Consider the following 23,497-nt stretch of genomic DNA (forward strand, 5'->3'; position numbering starts at 1 on the left):
CAATCTTTTATCCATGCCAATAGGTTATCCCCAACATCATGAGCTTTTATTTTCCAAAATAACCTTTGATGCGAAACCTTACCCAATGCTTTCTGGAAATCTAGGTATGGTCCATCCACTGGTTCCCTTTTATCTAAAGCAAATGTGACTCCTTCAAAGAACTCCCGTCAATCACATGTCATACATTTGTGGCTTTTAAATTGACACACATACACACAAAATCATTTAAAATAAATTTATTCTCTTAAATAATGACTATCATGTCAATGTTAAATAAAGTTAAAATCTTTTTATGATATAACATAATAAATATTATTCTTCTTCCTCTGCCTTTCGGTCCAGTGATGAAGAATCGATGCCCACCTCTTCATAATCCTTCTCGAGTGAGGCCATGTCTTCCCGTGCATCCTGGAACTCCCCTTCCTCCAGCCCCTCCCCCACGTACCAGTGGACAAAGGCCCGCTTGGCGTACATCTTATCGAATTTGAGGTTCAGGCGGGTCCAAGCCAAGAAACTGCTGTGGTGTTGCTCAGCATACAGAGGGCCCGCTGCACCTTGGCCAGGTCACCCCCTGGTACCACTGTCGGGGGCTGGTAGTTGATGCCAACCTGTAGAAGGAAAGAAGATGTTATATTCAGCTCCACAAGCAGATGCTTAAAAATCAGAAGTTGGTTCCCCTGTAATTTCCATAATCTCTATTTATGAGCTGTGTTGTGTCTGTCACTCTACAACAACCCAGCTCTGGTTGTTCATTGGGCTTTTCTCCCAGGTTTCAAGCTTCAGTTTCTGATGGAAGATGCAGTGAGGCTGCTTACAGGAACTAATTAAATACTTTCTGGCCTCTTTTCCAATGTGACTTTGATTCTCAAGAAGCCATTTTCTGATATTAAGGCAGGAACCTGTGGTACATTCCGAGCTGCAATCGAGGATTGAAGCTGAGAGAATTCTAGTCAAAGCCTCAGAGGGAGCTCCTATTTGGATCAGAAATAGGGAGTGTTTGTTACTTTATGCCCCAGAACAGAGAGAAAGCTTTAGGCCCAGACAGAAAGGATGTGCTGTACACATGTGAGTTAAGATTGGCAGGTTCCATGTTGGCCCAAAGCACCAGGGATCAGTTACAAAACCCACACTTACCTTGAACCCAGTCGGGCACCAGTCAACAAATGCAATTGAGCGCTTGCTCTTGATGGTGGCGATGGCAGCGTTCACATCCTTGGGCACCACATCTCCCCGGTACAACATGCAGCATGCCATGTACTTGCCCTGGCGAGGGTCACACTTCACCATCTGGTTGGCCGGTTCAAAGCAGGCGTTGGTGATCTCCGGCACCGAGAGTTGCTCGTGGTAAGCCTTCTCGGCCGAAATAAGGGGTGCGTAGGTTACCAGAGGGAAGTGGATGCGGGGATATGGGACCAGGTTGGTTTGGAACTCAGTCAGGTCCACATTGAGGGCACCATCGGACCTGAGTGAGGCCGTGATGGACGACACTACCTGTCCAATAAGACGGTTAAGGTTGGTGTAGGTGGGTCTCTCAATGTCCAGGTTACGCCGACAGACGTCAAAAATGGCCTCATTGTCCACCATGAAGGCGCAGTCAGAGTGCTCAAGGGTGCAGTGGGTGACCAGCACAGCATTGTATGGCTCGACCACCGCAGTGGAGATCTGGGGAGCAGGGTAAACGGAAAACTCCAGCTTGGATTTCTTGCCATAGTCGACGGAGAGTCTTTCCATCAGGAGGGAAGTAAAGCCGGAGCCGGTCCCACCCCCAAAACTGTGGAAGATGAGGAACCCCTGCAGTCCTGTGCATTGGTCAGCCTGTGGGGAAAAGGAAGGACAAAAGATTAAAATGGAGCAAGAAGTTACAACCATCATTAAAGAACCATCAACAACTGTTGACACAGGGTTCTGGGACGTGGGGAGGTGGACGGTGGGTGTGAGGGTGGAGAGAGTAATGACTGTCAGGTGGAGGGAGTGTGGATATGAGGGTGGAAAGCAGTGGAGGCGCTGAGACTGTGGTTCAGCCTAGGGAGTGGAGTCCCAGCTTCCTTTTGTGCATAATACTGGTCAGGATAACATTGGCGTGAAATCAATAAGTGATAAAGGAGTGAATAATAGGATTTGTACAGGTGGGTCACATGGCCATAAATAAGATTTCATTTACACTAAGAGAGCAGGACAGTGTGTGGTGGTGAGATGGGGCAGTGGTCAATGGTAAGATGGTGATTTTGTACAGGTGGGATTTGACATTGTTCCCGTTACACAACTTACCAACTTCCGAATGCGATCCAAGACCAGGTCCACGATCTCCTTGCCGATGGAGCAGTGACCCCGGGCGTAGTTAATAGCCGCATCCTCCTTGCCAGTGATGAGCTGCTCGGGGTGAAAGAGCTGTCGGTAGGTGCCTGTGCGGACCTCATCTGGAGACAGGGAACAGAGATTTAACAACAGGAACATAGAACATTCCAGAAAATTTGATGCCTTTGGACCATATTTAACTGAGTCTAGTGAGAACACGGACTGAGCAACCCCATCAACAATCTCTCCTCTTACCAATCACAGTGGGCTCCAGGTCTATAAACACGGCTCGGGGAACATGTTTCCCTGCCCCCGTCTCACTGAAGAAGGTGTTGAAGGAGTCGTCACCACCTCCGATGGTCTTGTCACTGGGCATCTGCCCATCCGGCTGGATCCCATGCTCCAGGCAATACAGCTCCCAGCAAGCGTTGCCAAGCTGAACACCAGCCTGGCCAATGTGAAGTGAAATACACTCACGCTGAAGGGGACAAGGAGCATATGTTTATTGACAGTGTTAGAAGGACAAAGCTTTATCAGTCTTTCTGGAAGGAGAAAGATTTGTGGGAGGCAACAAATTCATCCACTGTGGATTCCGCGTATTGTCTGTGAACCCTATTTGTTCCCTGATGCATCAGCCCACTTTCTGCAGGACTTCAATTTACCCTCAATAGAAGTCTTGATTTATTGTTGATAATTCCATCCTTTCCACAGATTGTCCCAGTGTTCCCTCTGTAGAGAGATCCCTCCTCCTTGGATCCCTTTTCCTCATTTATACCCATTCCCTGTGGAGCCTTGTTTTCCTGATGGATGCCCTCTCTCTCTCTCAGTATTTCCACTGCCTATGGACTTTCTTTACTTTTGCATCTTCTTCTCCCCCTTTTGGATGTCCCTCATGATGTTGTTCCCTTTCCTTGGGGATAACCTCTTTCCCACACATTTATGCTTTCTCTTTCACCTTGGCTTGCTATTCTTCCTGTGGATTTCCCCTTTCGCCCATTGGATTTCCCCCTCCCAGTGAATTCCCATTCTCGTGATGTGTCACTGTCCCGGTAGATTCTCACTCTCTTTCTGTGGATCTTGCCATCCCTGTGGATTCCTTTGGCTTGACCCAAAACCATTGCCCAGTGCACTCCTGTGCACCCACTCACCATGATCTCCTGTTCTCACAGCTCCTGAGGATGTGCCTTGTGTTGACGTTCGCGCTATTTATACAGCGCCCTTGGAGCATTCCGATCAATGGAACAGCGCTCTGATTGGCTTCTCAGAACAAAAGACTGTGGTTGCTCAGAGAAACAATAACAATGAAGGTTCGATGATGCTCAGCGCTGATTGGTTCATTGCGCAAACCGCAGAACAAATGGTCAGCGACATTCTGTTATTGGTGGAGCTCTAGGCAACGATTGATCAAACGCCCTTCAATCAAACCGCGATGAACAAAACATTCATTATTCAGACCCACATGCAACAAACGCACGCCCACCAAACCCCAACCAGCCCTTTGGATCAATCACACGCCATCAGTCTTAGCCATCTCAATCACATTCCCAGTAAATGCATCTCTTCATTCAGACGCTGCGCAGTCACTCTCCCCTCAACATGAAAGCCATCAACAAGCTTCCATTTGTCAGGCCCCCAACAATCAGTTTCCCATCTAAGAGACCTGCACCAGACAAACGCCATCATTTCAGACACTGTCAATCATACACTGAGAGATTCCCACGGAACCAGAGCCCATCTGTCCGAGGTTCAGGCTGTCTTATACATTACAGGCTAGCTTTGCATAGGATATAGCACATAGAATGTGGCCATTCGGCCCAACAGTGCATGTCAGTGCTGATGCTCCTCTCAGGCATCCTCTCATCTTTCCTCAGTAGATCTATCATTGTGACTCTTTAAGTGTGCTAGCCTTGCACAAAGCTGGGCCCCTTGCTGAAGTGTGCAGCTTTGTGATCACAGCAACTGTTTTAGGAGCTGTTAAATTTTTCCCTGTAAAATTTTCCCAACTTGACTAATAAATCTTATTCTTCCTTCTCAACCTTTCTGTCCAACGATGAATAGTCCTTCACGAGTGTGGCCATGTCCTCCAATGCTTTGATAAAAGCAAAACACTGGCAATCTGAAACAAAAACAAAAATAGCTGGAAAAACTGCTGAGCTTTTCCATCTATTTTTGTTTTTTCCCTCCAATGATTCCTCCAGGCATTGGGATTGATAATGATGCCAAACTCAGGGATAAAGAGTAACCTCTTGGAATTCTGTTCTGCTGACTTTCAAAGTGGATTAAAGGCAGGTTGAGCTTCCCGACAAACAATGTTTGGAATCCCATCTCATGCATTAACATCTCATGCATGCTCATTAAAAGGCCACCTCACTGGAATTAAGTTCGCCCTCGATATTAAGTTCCCCGTCAGTCAGAATTTAGAATGTTCATTGTTACCCATGTAGATAAGCGGCTCCACAGCTGGTGAGCTTCACCTCTTCCGTCTCTTTGAGGTCGGTGGAAGTTGCTTTCTCTTTCTTGGGAACCTGTCATACCTTCACTTGGGTGTCATTAGAAAATGCTGCACTTCACAAGGGAGGTAGGTGAAGGCTGGAAGTGGAGATGATAGGGTGGAGAAAAAGCTGGGGAGGGGAGGCAGGCTTATTGGGGAAGGATAGGGGCAGTGACCGGTGAATGTCTTGGGAATGGGAGCACGAGTGTCTTAGAGAAAGCGGACGGTGTTGTCAATGGTGTGGTCCTGTGGGGAGAACTCAGGGTTAAGGTTAGTTTTCAATGTTTTCACTTGCTACCCTTACTCCCTGGACAGAAACCATCTGATCCTGGGGATTTTCCAAGCTATAGTATCATTATTTTCTGCAGTAATGTTATTTCACTCACATTAATTGTGATGAGTGCCTGACTCTGTGTCAAGAGTAGTTTGCTTGTGGTGTCTTATCTTGCTGACCTCCTCCCCTGCTCTGAACATCAATGTTATTTCTTTATTTTCATTGACAGCTCACCATTATCAGTTTAAGGGACCTTAAAGTGGGCCAGGAGATGGCGCAGTGCAGATAACAGGAGTGATGAGGGAGAGTGAGAGAGACACTGAGAGACCAGTGGGAGAGGTGAGAGCACAGGGGATATTAAAGGAGAGATGAGGGAGAGTGAGAGAGACACAGAAACACCTGCAGATGAGGGGATGACACAGTGGGCATTAAAGCAGAGAGGAGGGAGAGTGAGAGAGCCACTGAGAGACCAGTAGGAGAGGCAAGGGCACAGTAGGAATAAAAGGAGCAAAGCGAGAGAGACTCTGAGAGACCAGTAGGGAGAGGTGAGAGCACAGGGGACATTAAAGGAGAGATGAGGGAGATTGAGAGAGATAGAGAGAGACCAGTAGGAGAGGTGAGAGCACAGGGGACATTAAAGGAGAGATGAGGGAGAGTGAGAGAGATAGAGAGAGACCAGTAGGAGAGGTGAGGGCACAGTGGGGATAAAAGGAGCAGAGTGAGAGACTAGCGGGAGATGTCAAAAGAAAATCAGAGTGTGATGTGGCATCTGAGCTAGGTGAAGACTTATAGTTTGGTGAGAGGAGAGCTTTAAGTGTTAATTTTGTTCTTAAATTTCATTCTTAAAATCTAATCTAGTCTGTAATTGGCAGTAACTGAGAAGTGCTGTGTAAGCAGGCTAAGTTCTTTCTTGCAGTTTGGACTGGGTAAACTCACTCTCAGTTGTAGGAGCTGAGTAGTTAATTGGCTAACTGGTTGAATTTGGTTTCTGGAGCCCCAGTTCAGTTTACTGTAAATGCCGGGTTCTTTAGTGCAGCCTTGACAAACAGAGTGCAGATTCGGAGTTTGATGAGAGGGGAGTTCATTTGGTGATGGGGGGGGCAAGGATGTGTTTGTTTCTTTTTGTTGTCTTTTTCACCCCATAGAAATTTGTTCTTGCTGTACTGCAGGGAAAGGAGCTAGCTGTTTGCTGAGTATTTGTTAAGTGGTCGAGTTTAATTCTATCCCTAAGATTTAAAATAGTACACAAATTGGTGGTAAAGTTAATCAAATATATAAGATAGCAACATAACTAAGTGATTAATATAATTAAGTAATTATTTAAAACACATTAAGGATGGCAGGGCAGGTGATGTGTCAAGGCTGCAGCATGTGGTAGCTCCTGGATGCCAGCAGGTTCCAGGGCAAACACCTCTGCGGTAAGTGGTTGCGGCTCAAGGAACTTCAGCTCAAAGTCATTGAGCTGGAGGCTGAGCTGCAGGCTCAGTGACACATCAGGGAGGGGGAAAGTTACCAGCAAGCAGTCACACCACTGAGGATAGGGTCTTCTGATTTGTTCTGTGGCCAGGGACAGGACAGTGTGACTGCGAGTGAGGCAGATAAGGGGACCCAGAGGGCAGGAATGCAGGAGTGCGAGCCTCTGGCAATTGTCCAATAGGTCTGAGGTTCTCTCGGCTTGTTTGGATGCGAGTGGGGGCTGCAGGATGGATGAGCAATCTGACCATGGCACTGTGGTTTAGGAAGCCCTTCAAGTGGGGGAGAGAAAGGAACGTAGGGGTGGTGGGGGACAGTATAATGAGAATTTTAATTATGGCCTGATTTTTTCAGTCGGCGGGCGGGCTTGGTAGGAGCGGCCGGGGGTGGTCTTGGAGCCAACCCCCACCCGCGATTGGCTCTGCGCCGCCATTTTACGTGGACGGGCCAATAGAGGCACTACGTGTGCGTGCAGGGGGAGGAGGGAGAGTCGGGGCCAGTGCGTGAAAGAGCACTTCAATCTCCTTAAAGATGCTCCGTGCCTCAGGGAGATTGAAGCACTTTGGAATTATTAAATAAATGGATTAAAAATGTAATTAAAAATGTCCCCTCATGTGACTGTCTCACATAAGATGGGACATGTTTTGATATTTTGGAAAAATGATTTATTTAATTAATAAAAGCTTAACCTCATCACGCTCATGGATGAGGTTTCCTAAAAAAACATTAAGGCCTCTTGGCCTTTTCGCCTGCCCGCCAACCTTAAGGTAAGATGGGCAGCGTTAACAGTTCCATGAATTACTTCCTTATTGGTCTTAGTAGGCCATTTAAATATCGGCGGGCGTGCAGCTGACTCCGGCGCGTGCCGGCCAAATGAAACATCGTGAGACAGCGCGATGATGTCAGGACGCACGGCCAACCTCATCGCGCATCATTGTACGCGCCAGCATGTCGGGCCTGCCCCGGCGTGCTGACTGAAAAATCTAGACCATAGACTGGAAACATCAAATGGGCAAAGGTAGCGTAGATGAGGATTCATAGAATGTTTTCCGGATAGTTTCTTAGAACAGCACATCCTGGAGCCAACCAGACCTGGTACTGAACAAAAAGATAGGATTAATTGGTAACCTCATAGTCAAGGCACCCCCAGGTAGCAGCGATCATAATCTGATTGAATTTTACATTCATTTTGAGGGAGAAACAAATGCGTTCAAAAGTAGCAAGTATTTTACACTTAAATAAGGACAATTATGATGGCATGAAAGCAGAGCTAGCTAAAGTGAACTGGCAAATGAGGTTAGGGGATAGGTCCAGATGCTGCGATTAAGTAACGAGGGCCGAGGTTAAATAGTGCAGGCTGGGGTTAAAGATGTGTGCTGGGGTTGAATAGTATGGGCTGGAGACAAATGGTGCCGACTGGGGTAAAATAGTACAGACTGGAGTTAAATAGTACGGGCTGGGTTAAATAGTGCGGCCTGGGGTTAAGTATTGCGGGCTGGGGATAAATAGTGCAGGCCAGCTTTAAATAGTACAGGCCACCTCTAAGCGCTGCAGGGATCTTTTTGTAGAGAAGGCTAGCTTTAATTATTGCAGGGTTGGTGAATAGCGCGGGCTAAGTTTTAATAGTGCAGGCTGTGATTAAATAGTGAGGGCTGCGGTTAAATAGAGCAGGCTGGGGTTAAAGATGCGTACTGGGGTTAAATAATCCGGGATGGAGATAACTAGTGCAGGCTGGGTTTAAATAGCATAGGCTGGGGTTAAATAGTGCAAGCTGGGTTTAAATTGCAAAGGCTGGGGTTAAATAGTGTGGGCAGGGGTTAAATAGTGCGGGATGGGGATAAATAGCGAAGACTGGGTTTAAATAGTGCAGGCTGGGGTTAAATAGTACGAGCTGGGGTTAAATAGTGCGGGCTGGGTTAAGTTAGTACGGGCTGGGGTTAAATAGTGTGGGCTGGGGTTAAATAGTACGGGCTGGGTTAAATAGTGTGGGCTGGGGTTAAATAGTACGGGCTGCGTTAAATTTTGCGTGCTGGGGTTAAGTATTGCGGGCTGGGGATAAATAGTGCAGGCCAGCTTTAAATAGTACAGGCCACCTCTAAGCGCTGCAGGGATCTTTTTGTAGAGAACGCTAGCTTTAATTATTGCAGGGTTGGTGAATAGCGCGGGCTAAGTTTTAATAGTGCAGGCTGCGATTAAATAGTGAGGGCTGGGGTTAAATAGAGCAGGCTGGGGTTAAAGATGCGTACTGGGGTTAAATAGTCCGGTATGGAGATATCTAGTGCTGACTGGGGTAAAATAGTGCAGGCTGGGTTTAAATAGCACAGGCTGGGGTTAAATAGCACAGGCCAGGGTTGAATAGTGCAAGCTGGGTTTAAATTGCAAAGGCTGAGTTTAAATAGTGCACACTGGTGTCAAAAAGTGTGGGCTGGGGTTACATAGTGTGGGCTGGGGTTAAATAGTGCGGGCTGCGGTTAAATAGTGCAGGCTGGGGTTAAATAGTGCGGACTGGGGTTAAATAATACGGGCTGGGGTTAAATAGTGCAGGCTGGGGTTAAATAGTGCGGACTGGGGTTAAATAATACGGGCTGGGGTTAAATAGTGTGGGATGGGGATAAATAGTGCAGGCTGGGTTAAATAGTCTGGGCTGGGATTAAGTAGTACGGGATGGGGATAAACAGTGCGGGATGGGGATAAATAGTGAGGACTGATGTTAAATAGTCCGGGCTGGGGTTAAATAGTCCGGGCTGGGGTTATATAGTGCGGGCTGAGGCTAAATAGTGCGGGCTGCGGTTAAGTATTGCAAGCTGGGGTTAAATAGTGCAGGCTGGATTAAATAGTGCAAACTGGAGTTAAATAGTACGGACTGGTATAAATAATGAAGACTGGGGTTAAATAGTGCAGACTGGGGTTAAATAGTGCAGCCTGGAGTAAATAGTGGGGGCTGGGTTAAATAGTGCGGGCTGGAGTTAAGTAGTGCGGGCTGGGTTAAATAGTGCGGACTGAGGTTAAATAGTGCGGGCTCGGTTAAATAGTGCGGGCTGGGGTTAAATAGTGTGGGCTGGGGTTAAATAATGCAGGCTGAGGTTAAGTAACGCGGGCTGGGGCTAAATAGTGCGGGCTGGGGCTAAATAGTGCGGGCTGGGTTAAATAGTGCGGGCTGGGGTTAAATAGTGCGGGCTGGGGTTAAATAGTGCGGGCTGGGGTTAAATAGTGTGGGCTGGGGTTAAATAATGCAGGCTGAGGTTAAGTAACGCGGGCTGGGGCTAAATAGTGCGGGCTGGGGCTAAATAGTGCGGGCTGGGGCTAAATAGTGCGGGCTGGGGCTAAATAGTGCGGGCTGGGATTAAATAGTGCGGGCTGGGGTTAAATAGTGTGGGCTGGGGTTAAATAGTGTGGGCTGGGGTTAAATAATGCAGGCTGAGGTTAAGTAACGCGGGCTGGGGTTAAATAGTCCGGGCTGGGGTTAAATAAGCGGGCTGGGGTTAAAAAGTGCAGGCTGGGGTTAAAAAGTGCAGGCTGGAGTTAAATAGTGCAGGCTGAGGTTAAGTAATGCGGGCTGGGGTTAAGTAAGCGGGCTGGGGTTAAATAGTGCGGGCTGGGGTTAAAAAGTGCAGGCTGGAGATAAATAGTGCAGGCTGAGGTTAAGTAATGCGGGCTGGGGTTAAATAAGCGGGCTTGGGTTAAATAGTCCGGGCTGGGGTTAAATAAGCGGGCTGGGGTTAAATAGTCCGGGCTGGGGTTAAATAAGCGGGCTGGGGTTAAATAGTCCGGGCTGGAGTTAAATAGTGCAGGCTGGGTTAAATGGTGCAGTCTGGAGTTAAATAGTGCGGGTCTGGGTTAAATAGTGCGGTCTGGAGTTAAATAGTCCGGGCTGGGGTTAAGTAAGCGGGCTGGGGTTAAATAGTCCGGGCTGGGGTTAAATAAGCGGGCTGGGGTTAAATAGTGCGGTCTGGAGTTAAATAGTGCAGGCTGGTATAAATAATGAAGACTGGGGTTAAATAGTGCAGACTGGGGTTAAATAGTGCAGACTGGGGTTAAATAGCTCAGGCTGGAGTTAAATAGTGCGGGCTGGAGTTAAATAGTGCGGGCTGGTTTAAATAGTGCAGGCTGGTATAAATAATGAAGATTGAGGTTAAATAGTGCTGGCTGGGGTTAAAAAGTGCAGGCTGGAGTTAAATAGTGCAAACTGGGGTTAAGTAGTGCAGCTGGTGTTAAATAGTGCAGCTGGGGTTAAATATTGCAGGCTGGGGTTAAATAGTGCAGGCTGAGGTTAAGTAATGTGGGCTGTGGTTAAATAGTGCGGGCTGGGGTTAAATATTGCAGGCTGGGGTTAAATAGTGCAGGCTGAGGTTAAGTAATGTGGGCTGTGGTTAAATAGTGCAGGCTGGGTGAAATAGTGCAGGCTGGGGTTAAACAGTGCGGGCTGGGGTTAAATAGTGTGGGCTGGGGTTAAATAGTGCAGGCTGGGGTTAAATAGTGCAGGCTGGGGTTAAATAGGGCAGGCTGGGGTTAAATAGTGCGGGCTGGGGATAAATAGTGCAGACTGGGGATAAATAGTGCGGGCTGGGGTTAAATAGTGCAGGCTGGGGATAAATAGTGCAGGCTGGGTTTAGGTAGTGCGCACAGGGGTTAATAAGTGCAGGCAGTGTTATATATTGCAGGCTTGGGTTAAATACTGCGGGCTTGGAGTAAGTAGTGCTGGCTGGGGTTAACTAGTGCAGGCTGGTGTTAAAAAGCGCAGGCTGAGGTTAAGTAATGTGGGCTGGGGTTAAATAGTGCAGCTGGGGTTAAATATTGCCGTCTGGGGTTAAATACTGCAGGCTGGGTTAAAAACTGCAGGCTGGGATTAAATAGTGCAGGCTGTGGTTAAATAGTGCAAGCTGGGGTTAAATAGTGCAAACTGGGGTTAAGTAGTGCAGCTGGGGTTAAATAGTGCGTGCTGGGGTTAAATAGTGCAGGCTGGGGTTAAAGAGTGCAGGCTGGGGTTAAAGAGTGCGGGCTGGGGTTAAAAAGTGCGGGCTGGGTTTAAATTGTCCGGGCTCGGGTTAAATAGTGCAGGCTTTTGTTAAATAGCGCAGGCTGAGGTTAAGTAATGTGGGTCGGGGTTAAATAGTGCAGCTGGGGTTAAATATTGCCAGCTAGGGTTAAATACTGCAGGCTGGGTTAAAAAGTGCAGGCTGGGTTAAAATAGTGCAGGCTGTGGTTAAATAGTTCTGGCTGGGGTTAAAATGTGCTGGCTGGGGTTAAAAAGGGCAGGCTGGAGTTAAATAGTGCAAGCTGGGGTTAAATAGTGCAGCTGGGGTTAAATAGTGCAGCTGGGGTTAAATAGTGCAAGCTGGGGTTAAATAGTGCAGCTGGGGTTAAAGAGTGCAGGCTGGGGTTAAATAGTGCAGGCTGGGGTTAAATAGTGCAGGCTGAGGTTAAGTAATGCGGACTGGGGTTAAATAGTCCAGGCTGGGGTTAAATAAGCAGGCTGGGTTAAATAGTGCAGACTGGAGTTAAATAGTGCAGACTGGAGTTAAATAGTGCGGACTGGTATAAATAATGAAGACTGGGGTTAAATAGTTCCGACTGGGGTTAAATAGCTCAGGTTGGAGTTAAATAGTACGGGCTGGGTTAAGTAGTGCAGGCTGGGTTAAATTGTGTGGGCTGGAGTTAAATAGTGAGGGCTGGGGTTAACTAGAGCAGGCTGGGGATAAATAGTGAAGACTGGGGTTAAATAGTGTGGTTTAGGTTTAAATATCGCAGGCTGGTGTTAAATAATGCAGGCTGGGTTAAATAGCACGTGCTGGGATTAAATAGCGCGGGCTGCGGTTAAATAGTGCAAGCTGGGGTTAAATAGTGCAAGCTGGGGTTAAATAGTGCAGGCTGGGGTTAAAGAGTGCAGGCTGGGGTTAAAGAGTGCAGGCTGGGGTTAAATAGTGCAGGCTGCGGTTAAATAGTGCAAGCTGGGGTTAAATAGTGCAAGCTGGGGTTAAATAGTGCAGCTGGTGTTAAATAGCGCGGGCTGGGGTTAAATAGTGCAGCTGGTGTTAAATAGTGCAGGCTGGGGTTAAAGAGTGCTGGCTGGGGTTAAATAGTGCAGGCTGGGGTTAAATAGTGCGGGCTGGGGTTAAATAGTGCGGGCTGGGGTTAAATAGTGCGGGATGGGTTTAAATTGTCCGGGCTCGGTTTAAATAGCACTGGCTGGGGTTAAATAGTGTGGGCTAGGTTTAATTAGTGTGGGCTGGGGTTAAATATTGCACACTGGGTTTAAATAGTGTGGGCTGGGGATAAATAGCGAAGATTGGGGTTAAACAGTGCAGGCTGGGGATAAATAGTGTGGGATGGGGTTAAATAGTGCAGACTGGAGTTAAATAGTGCGGGCTGGTATAAATAATGAAGATTGAGGTTAAATAGTGCAGACTGGGGTTAAATAGAGCAGGCTGGAGTTAAACAGAGTGGGTTGGATTTAAATAGTGCTTGCTGGGGTTAAATAGTGCAGGCTGGGGTTAAATACTGCGGGCTGGGGTTAAATAGTGCGGGCTGGGGTTAAATACTGCGGGCTGGGGTAAAATAGTGCGGGCTGGGGTTAAATAGTGCGGGCTGGGGTTAAATAGTGCGGGCTGGGGTTAAACAGTGCGGGCTGGGGTTAAATAGTGCAGTCTGGGGTAAAATAGTGCAGGCTGGGGATAAATAGTGAGGGCTAGGGTTAAATAGTGCAGGCTGGGGATAAATAGTGCGTGCTGGGGATAAATAGTGAGGGCTAGGGTTAAATAGTGCAGGCTGGGGATAAATAGTGCAGGCTGGGGATAAATAGTGAGGGCTGGGGTTAAATAGTGCGGGCTGGGGTTAAATAGTGCGGGCTGGGGTTAAATAGTGCGGGCTGGGGTTAAATAGTGCAGGCTGGGGTTAAATAGTGCAGGCTGGGGATAAATAGTGTGGCTGGGGATAAATAGTGCGTGCTGGGGATAAACATTGCGGGCCGGGGTTAAATAGTGCAGGCTGGGTTTTAATAGTGCATGCTGGGGATAAATAGTGTGGGCAGGGGATAAAGAGTGCGGGATGGGGATAAATAGTGTGGGCTGGGGATAAATAGTGTGGGATGGGATTAAGTAGTGTGGGCTGGGGATAAATAGTGTGGCCTGGGGATAAATAGTGCTGGCTGAGGCTAAATAATGCTGGCCGGGGTTAAATACTGCGGGCTGGGGTTAAATACTGCGGGCTGGGCTTAAATAGTGCTGGCTGGGGTTAAATACTGCGGGCTGGGGTTAAATACTGCGGGCTGGGCTTAAATAGTGCTGGCTGGGGTTAAATAGTGCTGGCTGGGTTTAAATACTGCGGGCTGGGGTTAAATATTGCGGGCTGGGGTAAAATAGTGCGGGCTGGGGTTAAACAGTGCGGGCTGGGGTTAAATAGTGCGGGCTGGGGTTAAATAGTGCATGCTGGGGATAAATAGTGTGGGCAGGGGATAAATAGTGCGGGCTGGGGATAAAGAGTGCGGGATGGGGATAAATAGTGTGGGATGGGATTAAGTAGTGTGGGCTGGGGATAAATAGTGTGGCCTGGGGATAAATAGTGCTGGCTGAGGCTAAATAATGCTGGCCGGGGTTAAATACTGCGGGCTGGGGTTAAATACTGCGGGCTGGGCTTAAATAGTGCTGACTGGGGTTAAATACTGCGGGCTGGGGTTAGATACTGCGGGCTGGGCTTAAATAGTGCTGGCTGGGGTTAAATACTGCGGGCTGGGGTTAAATACTGCGGGCTGGGGTTAAATACTGCGGGCTGGGGTTAAATACTGCGGGCTGGGGTTAAATATTGCGGGCTGGGGTTAAATAGTGCAGGCTTGGTTCAATAGTGCAGACTGGAGTTGAATAGTGCGGGCTGGTATAAATAATGCAGTCTGGGGTTAAATAGTGCAGACTGGGGTTAAATAGTGCAGGCTGGAATTAAATAGTACGGGCTGGAATTAAATAGTGCATGCTGGGGTTTAGTAGTGCGTGCTGGGCTTAAATAGTGCAGGCTGGGTTAAAATAGTACGAGCTGGGGTTAAATAGTGCAGGCTGGGATTACATAGTGCGCGCTGGGGTTTAATAGTGTGGGCTGGGGTTAAGTAGTACTTGCTGGGGTTAAATAGTGCGGGTTGGGGTTAAGTAGTGCAGGCTGGGGTTAAGTAGTGCAGGCTGAAGTTAAATAGTGCGGGATGGGGATAAATAGCGATGACTGGGTTTAAATAATCCAGGCTGCGAATAAATAATGTGGCTGGGGATAAATAGTGCGGACTGGGGATAAATAGTGCAGGCTGGGGATAAATAGTGCGGGATGGGGATAAATAGTGTGGGCTGGGGTTAAATAGTGCAGGCTGGGGATAAATAGGTAAGACTGGGGATAAATAGTGCGTGCTGGGGATAAATAGGGAAGACTGGCGTTAAATAGTGCAGGCTGGGGTTAAATAGTGTGGGCTGGGGTTAAATAGTGCTGGCTGGGGATAAATAGGGAAGACAGGTGTTAAATAGTGCAGGCTGGGGTTAAATAGTGTGGGCTGGGATTAAATAGTGCGGGCTGGGGATAAATAGGGAAGACTGGTGTTAAATAGTGCGGGCTAAGGATAAATAGTGTGGGCTGGGGTTAGATAATGTGGGTTAAGTTTAAATTGCGCAGGCAGGGGTTAAATAGTGCAGGCTGGGTTAAAATAGTGCAGGCTGGGTTAAAATAGCGCAGGCTGGGATAAAATGGTGCAGGTTGGGTTTAAATTGTGCTGGCCGGGTTAAATAGCGCGTGCTGGGGTTAAATATTGCGGGCTGGGGTTAAATAGTGCAGGCTGGGTTCAATAGTGCAGACTGGAGTTGAATATTACGGGCTGGAGTTAAATAGTGTGGACTGGGGTTAAATAGTGCAGACTGGAGTTAAATAGCACGGGCTGGGGTTAGATAGCATGGTGCTGGGGTAAAATAGTGTGGGCTGGGGTTAAATAGCGCAGGCTGGGGTTAAATAGTCCGGGCTGGGGTTAAATAGTGTGGGCTAGGTTTAAATAGTGCAGGCTGCGGTAGAATAGTGCAGCCTTGGTTTAAATAGTGCAGGCAGCGGTTAAGTAGTGCACCCTGGGGTTAATAATTGCAAGCTGGGCTTAAACAGTGCGGGCTGGGTTTAAATAGTGCGGGCTGGGGATAAATAGTGCGGGCTGGGGATAAATAGTGCGGGCTGGGGATAAACAGTGTGGGCTGGGGTTAAATAGTACAGGCTGGGGTTAAATATTGCGGGCTGGGGTTAAATAGTGCAGGCTGGGTTAATAGTGAAGACTGGAGTTGAGTAGTGCGGGCTGGTATCAATAATGAAGATTGTGGTTAAATAGTGCAAACTGGAGCTAAATAGTGTGGGCTGGGTTAAATAGTGCGGGCTGGGATTAAGTAGTGCACGCTGGGGATAAATAGTGAAGTTTGATGTTAAATAGTGCGGGCTGGGGATAAATAGTGCGGGCTGTGGTTAAATAGTGTGGGTTGGGGTTAAGTAGTGCAGGCTGAAGTTAAATAGAGCGGGATGGGTATAAATAGCGATGACTGGGGTTAAATAGTGCGGCATGGGGATAAATAGCGAAAACTGGGGTTAAATAATGAAGACAGATTAAACAGTGCAGACTGGGGTTCAATATTTTGGGCTGGCGATAAACACTGCGGGCTGGGGTTAAGTAGTGCAGGCTGGGGTTAAGTAGTGTGGGCTGGGGTTAAATAGTGTGGGCTGGGTTCAAATAGTGTGGGCTGGGTTTAAATAGTGCACACTGGGGTTAAATAGTGTGGGCTGGGGTTAAATAGTGCGGGCTGAGGTTTAATAGTGTGGGCTGGGGTTACATAGTGCACACTGGGGTTAAATAGTGCGGGCTGGGGTTAAATAGTGCGGGCTGGGGTTACATAGTGCGGGCTGGGGTTAAATAGTGTGGGCTGGGGTTAAATAGTGTGGGCTGGGGTTACATAGTGCGGGCTGGGGTTACATAGTGCGGGCTGGGGTTAAATAGTGTGGGCTAGGTTTAAATAGTATGGGCTGGGGTTAAGTAGTACGGGCTGGGGTTACATAGTGCGGGCTGGGGTTACATAGTGTGGGCTGGGGTTACATAGTGTGGGCTGGGGTTAAATAGTGTGGACTGGGGTTAAATAGTATGGGCTGGGGTTAAATAGTACGGGCTGGGGTTAAATAGTGTGGGCTGTGGTTAAATAGTATGGGCTGGGGTTAAATAGTACGGGCTGGGGTTAAATAGTACGGGCTGGGGTTAAATAGTACGGGCTGGGGTTAAATAGTGTGGGCTGGGGTTACATACTGTGGTCTGAGGTTAAATAGTGTGAGCTGGGGTTACATAGTGTGGGCTGGGGTTAAATAGTGTGGACTGGGGTTAAATAGTATGGGCTGGGGTTAAATAGTACGGGCTGGGGTTAAATAGTGTGGGCTGTGGTTAAATAGTCCGGGCTGGGGTTAAATAGTGTGGGCTAGGTTTAAATAGTGCAGGCTGCGGTAGAATAGTGCAGCCTTGGTTTAAATAGTGCAGGCAGCGGTTAAGTAGTGCACCCTGGGGTTAATAATTGCAAGCTGGGCTTAAACAGTGCGGGCTGGGTTTAAATAGTGCGGGCTGGGGATAAATAGTGCGGGCTGGGGATAAATAGTGCGGGCTGGGGATAAACAGTGTGGGCTGGGGTTAAATAGTACAGGCTGGGGTTAAATATTGCGGGCTGGGGTTAAATAGTGCAGGCTGGGTTAATAGTGAAGACTGGAGTTGAGTAGTGCGGGCTGGTATCAATAATGAAGATTGTGGTTAAATAGTGCAAACTGGAGCTAAATAGTGTGGGCTGGGTTAAATAGTGCGGGCTGGGATTAAGTAGTGCACGCTGGGGATAAATAGTGAAGTTTGATGTTAAATAGTGCGGGCTGGGGATAAATAGTGCGGGCTGTGGTTAAATAGTGTGGGTTGGGGTTAAGTAGTGCAGGCTGAAGTTAAATAGAGCGGGATGGGTATAAATAGCGATGACTGGGGTTAAATAGTGCGGCATGGGGATAAATAGCGAAAACTGGGGTTAAATAATGAAGACAGATTAAACAGTGCAGACTGGGGTTCAATATTTTGGGCTGGCGATAAACACTGCGGGCTGGGGTTAAGTAGTGCAGGCTGGGGTTAAGTAGTGTGGGCTGGGGTTAAATAGTGTGGGCTGGGTTCAAATAGTGTGGGCTGGGTTTAAATAGTGCACACTGGGGTTAAATAGTGTGGGCTGGGGTTAAATAGTGCGGGCTGAGGTTTAATAGTGTGGGCTGGGGTTACATAGTGCACACTGGGGTTAAATAGTGCGGGCTGGGGTTAAATAGTGCGGGCTGGGGTTACATAGTGCGGGCTGGGGTTAAATAGTGTGGGCTGGGGTTAAATAGTGTGGGCTGGGGTTACATAGTGCGGGCTGGGGTTACATAGTGCGGGCTGGGGTTAAATAGTGTGGGCTAGGTTTAAATAGTATGGGCTGGGGTTAAGTAGTACGGGCTGGGGTTACATAGTGCGGGCTGGGGTTACATAGTGTGGGCTGGGGTTACATAGTGTGGGCTGGGGTTAAATAGTGTGGACTGGGGTTAAATAGTATGGGCTGGGGTTAAATAGTACGGGCTGGGGTTAAATAGTGTGGGCTGTGGTTAAATAGTATGGGCTGGGGTTAAATAGTACGGGCTGGGGTTAAATAGTACGGGCTGGGGTTAAATAGTACGGGCTGGGGTTAAATAGTGTGGGCTGGGGTTACATACTGTGGTCTGAGGTTAAATAGTGTGAGCTGGGGTTACATAGTGTGGGCTGGGGTTAAATAGTGTGGACTGGGGTTAAATAGTATGGGCTGGGGTTAAATAGTACGGGCTGGGGTTAAATAGTGTGGGCTGTGGTTAAATAGTACGGGCTGGGGTTAAATAGTACGGGCTGTGGTTAAATAGTGTGGGCTGAGGTTTAATAGTGTGGGCTGGGGTTAAATAGTGCGGGCTGGGGTTACATAGTGTGGGCTGGGGTTAAATAATGGTCTGAGGTTAAATAGTGTGGGCTGGATTTAAATAGCCCACACTGGGGTTAAATAGAGTTTAAGTAATGTGGGCTGGGTTTAAATAATGGGGGCTGGGGTTAAATAGTATGGGCTGGTGTTAAGTAGTGTGGGCAGGGGATAAGTAGTGTGGGCTGGTGTTAAATAGTGTGGGCTGGGGTGAAATAGTGCGGTTTGGATTAAATACCGTGGTGCTGTGGTAAAATAGTGTGGGCTAGGTTTAAGTAGTGTGGGGTGGGTTCAAATAGTGCGGTCTGGGGTTAAATAATGTGGGCTGAGGTTAAATAGTGTGGGCTGAGGTTAAATAGTATGGGCTGGGGTTAACTAGTGCGGGCAGGGGATAAATAGTGTGGGCTGAGGTGTAATAGTGTGGGCTGTGGTTAAATAGTATGGGCTGGGGTTAAATAGTGCGGGCTGTGGTTAAATAGTGTGGGCTGGGGTTAAATAGTGTGGGCTGGGGTTACATAGTGCGAGCTGATTTTACTTAGTGTGGGCTGGGTTTAAATAATGCGGGCTGGGGTTAAATAGTGTGGACTAGGGTTAAATAGTGCGGGCTGGGGTTAAATAATGTGGGCAGGGGTTAAATAGTGCACACTGGGGTTAAATAGTGTGGGCTAGGGTTAAATAGTGTGGGCTGGGGTTAAATAGTGTGGGTTGGGTTTAAATAGTGTGGGCTGGGGTTAAATAGTGCACACTGGGGTTAAATAGTGTGGGCTAGGTTTAAATAGTGTGGGCTGTGGTTAAACAGTGTGTGCAGGGGATAAATAGTGTGGCGTGGTGTTAAATAGTGCAGGCTGGGATTAAATAATGTGGGCAGGGGTTAAATAGTGCACACTGGGGTTAAATAGTGTGGGCAGGGGATGAATAGTATGGGATGGGGTTAAATAGAGAAGACTGGGGTTAAATAGTGAGGTCTGGGGTTAAATAGTGCGGTCTGAGGTTAAATTGTATGGGCTGAGGTGTAATAGTGTTGGCTAGGGTTAAACAGTGTGGTCTGAGGTTACATAGTGTGGGCTGGGTTTAAATAATGCGGGCTGAGGTTAAATAGTGTGGGCTAGGGTTAAATAGTGCGGGCTGAGGTTAAATAGTGCGGGCTGGGGTCACATAGTGCGGGCTGAGTTTAAGTAATGTGGGCTGGGGTTAAATAGTATGGGCTGGGGTTAAATAGTGTGGGCTGGGGTTAAATAGTGTGGGCAGGGGATAAATAGTGTGGGATGCAGATAAATAGCGAAGACTGGCGTTAAATAGTGCGGGCTGGCGTTAAATAGTGCGGGCTGGGGTTAAATAGTGCGGGCTGGGGTTAAATAGTGCGGGCTGGGGTTAAATAGTGCGAGGTGGGGTTAAAATGTGCGGGCTGTGGTTAAGTAGTGTAGGCTGGGGTTAAATAGTACTGGCTGGGGTTAAATAGTGTGTGCAGGGATTAAATAGTGTTAGCTGGGGTTAAATAGTGCTGGCTGGGGTTAAATAGTGCAGGCTGGGGTTAAATAGTGCGAGGTGGGGTTAAAATGTGCGGGCTGTGGTTAAGTAGTGTAGGCTGGGGTTAAATAGTACTGGCTGGGGTTAAATAGTGTGTGCAGGGATTAAATAGTGTTAGCTGGGGTTAAATAGTGTGGGCTGGGGTTAAATAATGTGGTGCTGGGGTAAAATATTGTGGCTTAGGTTTAAATAGTGTGGCCTGCTTTTAAATAGTGAACACTGAGGTTAAATAGTGTGGGCAGGGGATAAATATTGTGGTTTGCGGATAAATAGCGAAGACTGGCGTTAAATAGTGTGGGCTGGCGTTGGATAGTGTGGGCTGGTATAAATAATGCTGGCTAAAGCTCAATAGGGTAGGCTGGGGTTAAATAGTGCGGGCTGGGGTTAAATAGTGCGGGCTAGGCTTAAATAGTACAGGCTGGGCTTAAATTGTCTGGGCTGGGGTTAAATAGTGCAGGCTGGGGTTAAATAGTGCAGACTGGGGTTAAATAATGCTGGCTAAAGCTCAATAGGGTAGGCTGGCGTTAAATAGTGCGGGCTGTGCTTAAATTGTCTGGGCTGGGTTTTAATAGTGCGGGCTGGGGTTAAATAGTGCGGGCGGGGTTTAAATAGCACTGGCTGGGGTTAAATAATGCAGGCTGGGGATAAATAGTGTGGGCTGAGGTTAAATAGTGCGGGCTGGGTTTAAATAGTGTGGGCTGGGGTTAAATAGTGTGGGCTGGGGTTAAATATTGTGGGCTGGGGTTAAATAGTGTGGGCTGGGGTTAAATAGTGTGGGCTGGGTTTAAATAATGTGGGCTGGGGTTAAATATTGTGGGCTGGGGTTAAATAGTGTGGGCTGGAGTTAAATAGTGTGGGCTGTGGTTAAATAGTGTGGGCTGGGATTAAATAGTGCGGGCTGGGGTTAAGTAGTGTGGGCTGAGGTTTAATAGTGTGGGCTAGGTTTAAATAGTGTGGGCTGGGGTTAAATAGTGCACACTGGTGTTAAATAGTGCGGGCTGTGTTTAAATAGTGTGGGCAGGGGATAAATAGTGTTGCTTGGGGTTAAGTAGTGCAGGCTGAGGTTAAATAGCGTGGTTCTGTGGTAAAATAGTGTGGCCTTGGTTTAAATTGTGTGTGCTGGGGTTAAATAGTGCACACTGGGGTTAAACAGTGTGGGCAGGGGATAAATAGTGTGGGATGGGGATAAATAGCGAAGACTGGGGTTAAATAGTATGGGCTGGGTTTAAATAGCACAGGCTGGGGTTAAATAGTGCGAACTGGGGTTAAATAGTGTGGCTTAGGGTTAAAAAGTGCACACTGGGCTTTAGAAGTGCATGTTGGGTTTAAATAATGTGGCCTGGGGTTAAATAGTGTGGGCTGGTGTTAAATACTGCACACTGGGTTTAAATAGTGCAGGCTGAGGTTAAATAGTGTGGGCAGCGGATAAATAGTGTGGGCTGGAGTTAAATAGTGCGGTCTGGGTTTAAATAACGTGGGGCTGCGGTTAAATAGTGTGGGCTAGGTTTAAATAGTGTGAGCTGGGTTTAAATTGTGCACACTGGGGTTAAATAGTGCAGGCTGGGTTTAAATAGTGTGGGCAGGGGATAAATAGTGTGGGATGGGGATAAATAGCGAAGACTGGGTTTAAATAGTACGGGCTGGGGTTAAATGGTGCGGGCTGCGGTTAAATAGTGTGGGCTGGGGTTAAATAGTGTGGGCTGGGGTTAAATAGTGTGGGCTGGGGTTAAATAGTGCACACTTGGGTTTAGAATTGCAGGCTGGGTTTAAATAGTGCGGGCTGGGTTTAAATAGTGCGGGCTTGGGTTAAATAGTGTGGGCTAGGGTTAAATAGTGTGGGCTAGGTTTAAATAGTGTGGGCTGGGGATAAATAGTGCACACTGGGTTAAATAGTGCAGTCTGGGGTTAACTGCTGTGGGCGATGGATAAATAGTGTGGGCTGGATTTAAATAGTGTGGGCTTGGGTTAAATAGTACGTGCTGGGGTAAAATAGCGTGGGCTAGGTTGAAATAGTTTGGGCTTGGTTTAAATAGTGCGCACTGGGGTTAAATAGTGTGTGCAGGGGATAAATAGTGTGGGATAGGGATAAATAGCAAAGACTGGGATTAAATAGTGTGGGCTGAGTTTAAATAGTGTGGGCTGGGTTTAAATAGTGCACACAGGGGTTAAATTGTGTGGGCAGGGGATAAATAGTGCGGGATAGGGGTAAATAGAGAAGACTGGGGTTAAATAGTGTGGGCTGGGGTTAAATAGTGCAGGCTGGGGTTAAATAGTGTGGGATGAGGTTTAAAAGCGTGGGCTGAGGTTTAATAGTTTGGGCTGGGGTTAAATAACGCACACTGGTGTTTAGAAGTGCAGGCTGGATTTAAATAGTGTGGGCTGGATTTAAATAGTGTGGGCTGGGTTTAAATAGCACTGGCTGGGGTTAAATAGTGCGGGCTGGGGTTAAATAGTGTGGGCTGGTGTTAAATATTGCGTGCTGGGGCTAAATAGTGTGGGCTGAGGTTTAATAGTGTGGGCTAGGTTTAAAAAGTGTGGGCTGGGGTTAAATAGTGCACACTGGGGTTAAATAGTGTGGGCTGGGATTAAATAGTGTGGGCAGGGGATAAATAGTGTGGCTTCGGGTTAAATAGAGCACACTGGGGTTTAGAAATGCAGGCTGGGTTTAAGTAGTGCAGCCTGGGGTTAAATTGTGTGGGCTGGGCTGAAATAGTGCGGGCTGAGGTTAAATAGTGTGGGCTGGGGTTAAATAGTGTCGACTGGGCTTAAATAGTGCGGCATGGGGATAAATAGTGCGGGCTAAGGTTAAATAGTGCGGGCTGCGGTTAAATAGTGTGGCTTCATGTTAAATAGAGAACACTGGCGTTTAAATAGTGCGGGCTGCGTTTAAATAGCACTGGCTGGGATTAAATAGTGCACACTGGGGTTAAATAGTGCACACTGGGGTTTAGAAGTGCAGGTTGGGGTTAAATAGTGCGGGCTGGGGTTAAATATTGTGGGCTGAGGTTTAATAGTGTGGGTTAGGTTTAAATAGTGTGGGCTGGGTTAAATAGAGCACACTGGTGTTTAGAAGTGCAGGCTGGGTTTAAGTAGTGCAGGCTGGGGTTAAATAGTGCGGGCTGAGGTTAAATAATGCGGGCTGAGTTTAAATAGTGTGGGCTGTGTTTAAATAGTGCGGGCTGGGGTTAAATAGTGCACACTGGGGTTTAATAGTGCGAGCTGGGGTAAAATAGTAAAAACAAAAACAGATTTACCTGGAAAAACTCAGCATCGGCGGTGAAGAAAAGAGTTGACATTTCAAGTCCTCATGACCCTTCAACAGAACTGATCTTTCTTTACAAGGAGAGGGAAATATAAGCTGGTTTAAGGTGGGGGGGCGGGTGTGGGGGGTTTGGGGGGAGAAGAGGAGGTGGGGGGTGTTTGGATAGGAGCAGATCATCAAAAGATGTCACAGGCAAAAGAACA

At 47.6% G+C, this 23,497-nt stretch overlaps 2 pseudogenes; both read right to left on the bottom strand.

The window, feature by feature from the left end:
- Window positions 1-312: 312 nt before the first annotated feature.
- LOC121274222 lies at window positions 313-2,776 on the bottom strand (annotated as a pseudogene).
- A 1,537-nt stretch (window positions 2,777-4,313) lies between these two features.
- LOC121274224 overlaps window positions 4,314-23,497 on the bottom strand; it is a 166,451-nt pseudogene continuing 147,267 nt past the window's right edge.

The sequence above is a fragment of the Carcharodon carcharias genome (genome assembly GCF_017639515.1).
Source record: "Carcharodon carcharias isolate sCarCar2 chromosome 35 unlocalized genomic scaffold, sCarCar2.pri SUPER_35_unloc_3, whole genome shotgun sequence".
NCBI classification, from domain to species: domain Eukaryota; kingdom Metazoa; phylum Chordata; class Chondrichthyes; order Lamniformes; family Lamnidae; genus Carcharodon; species Carcharodon carcharias.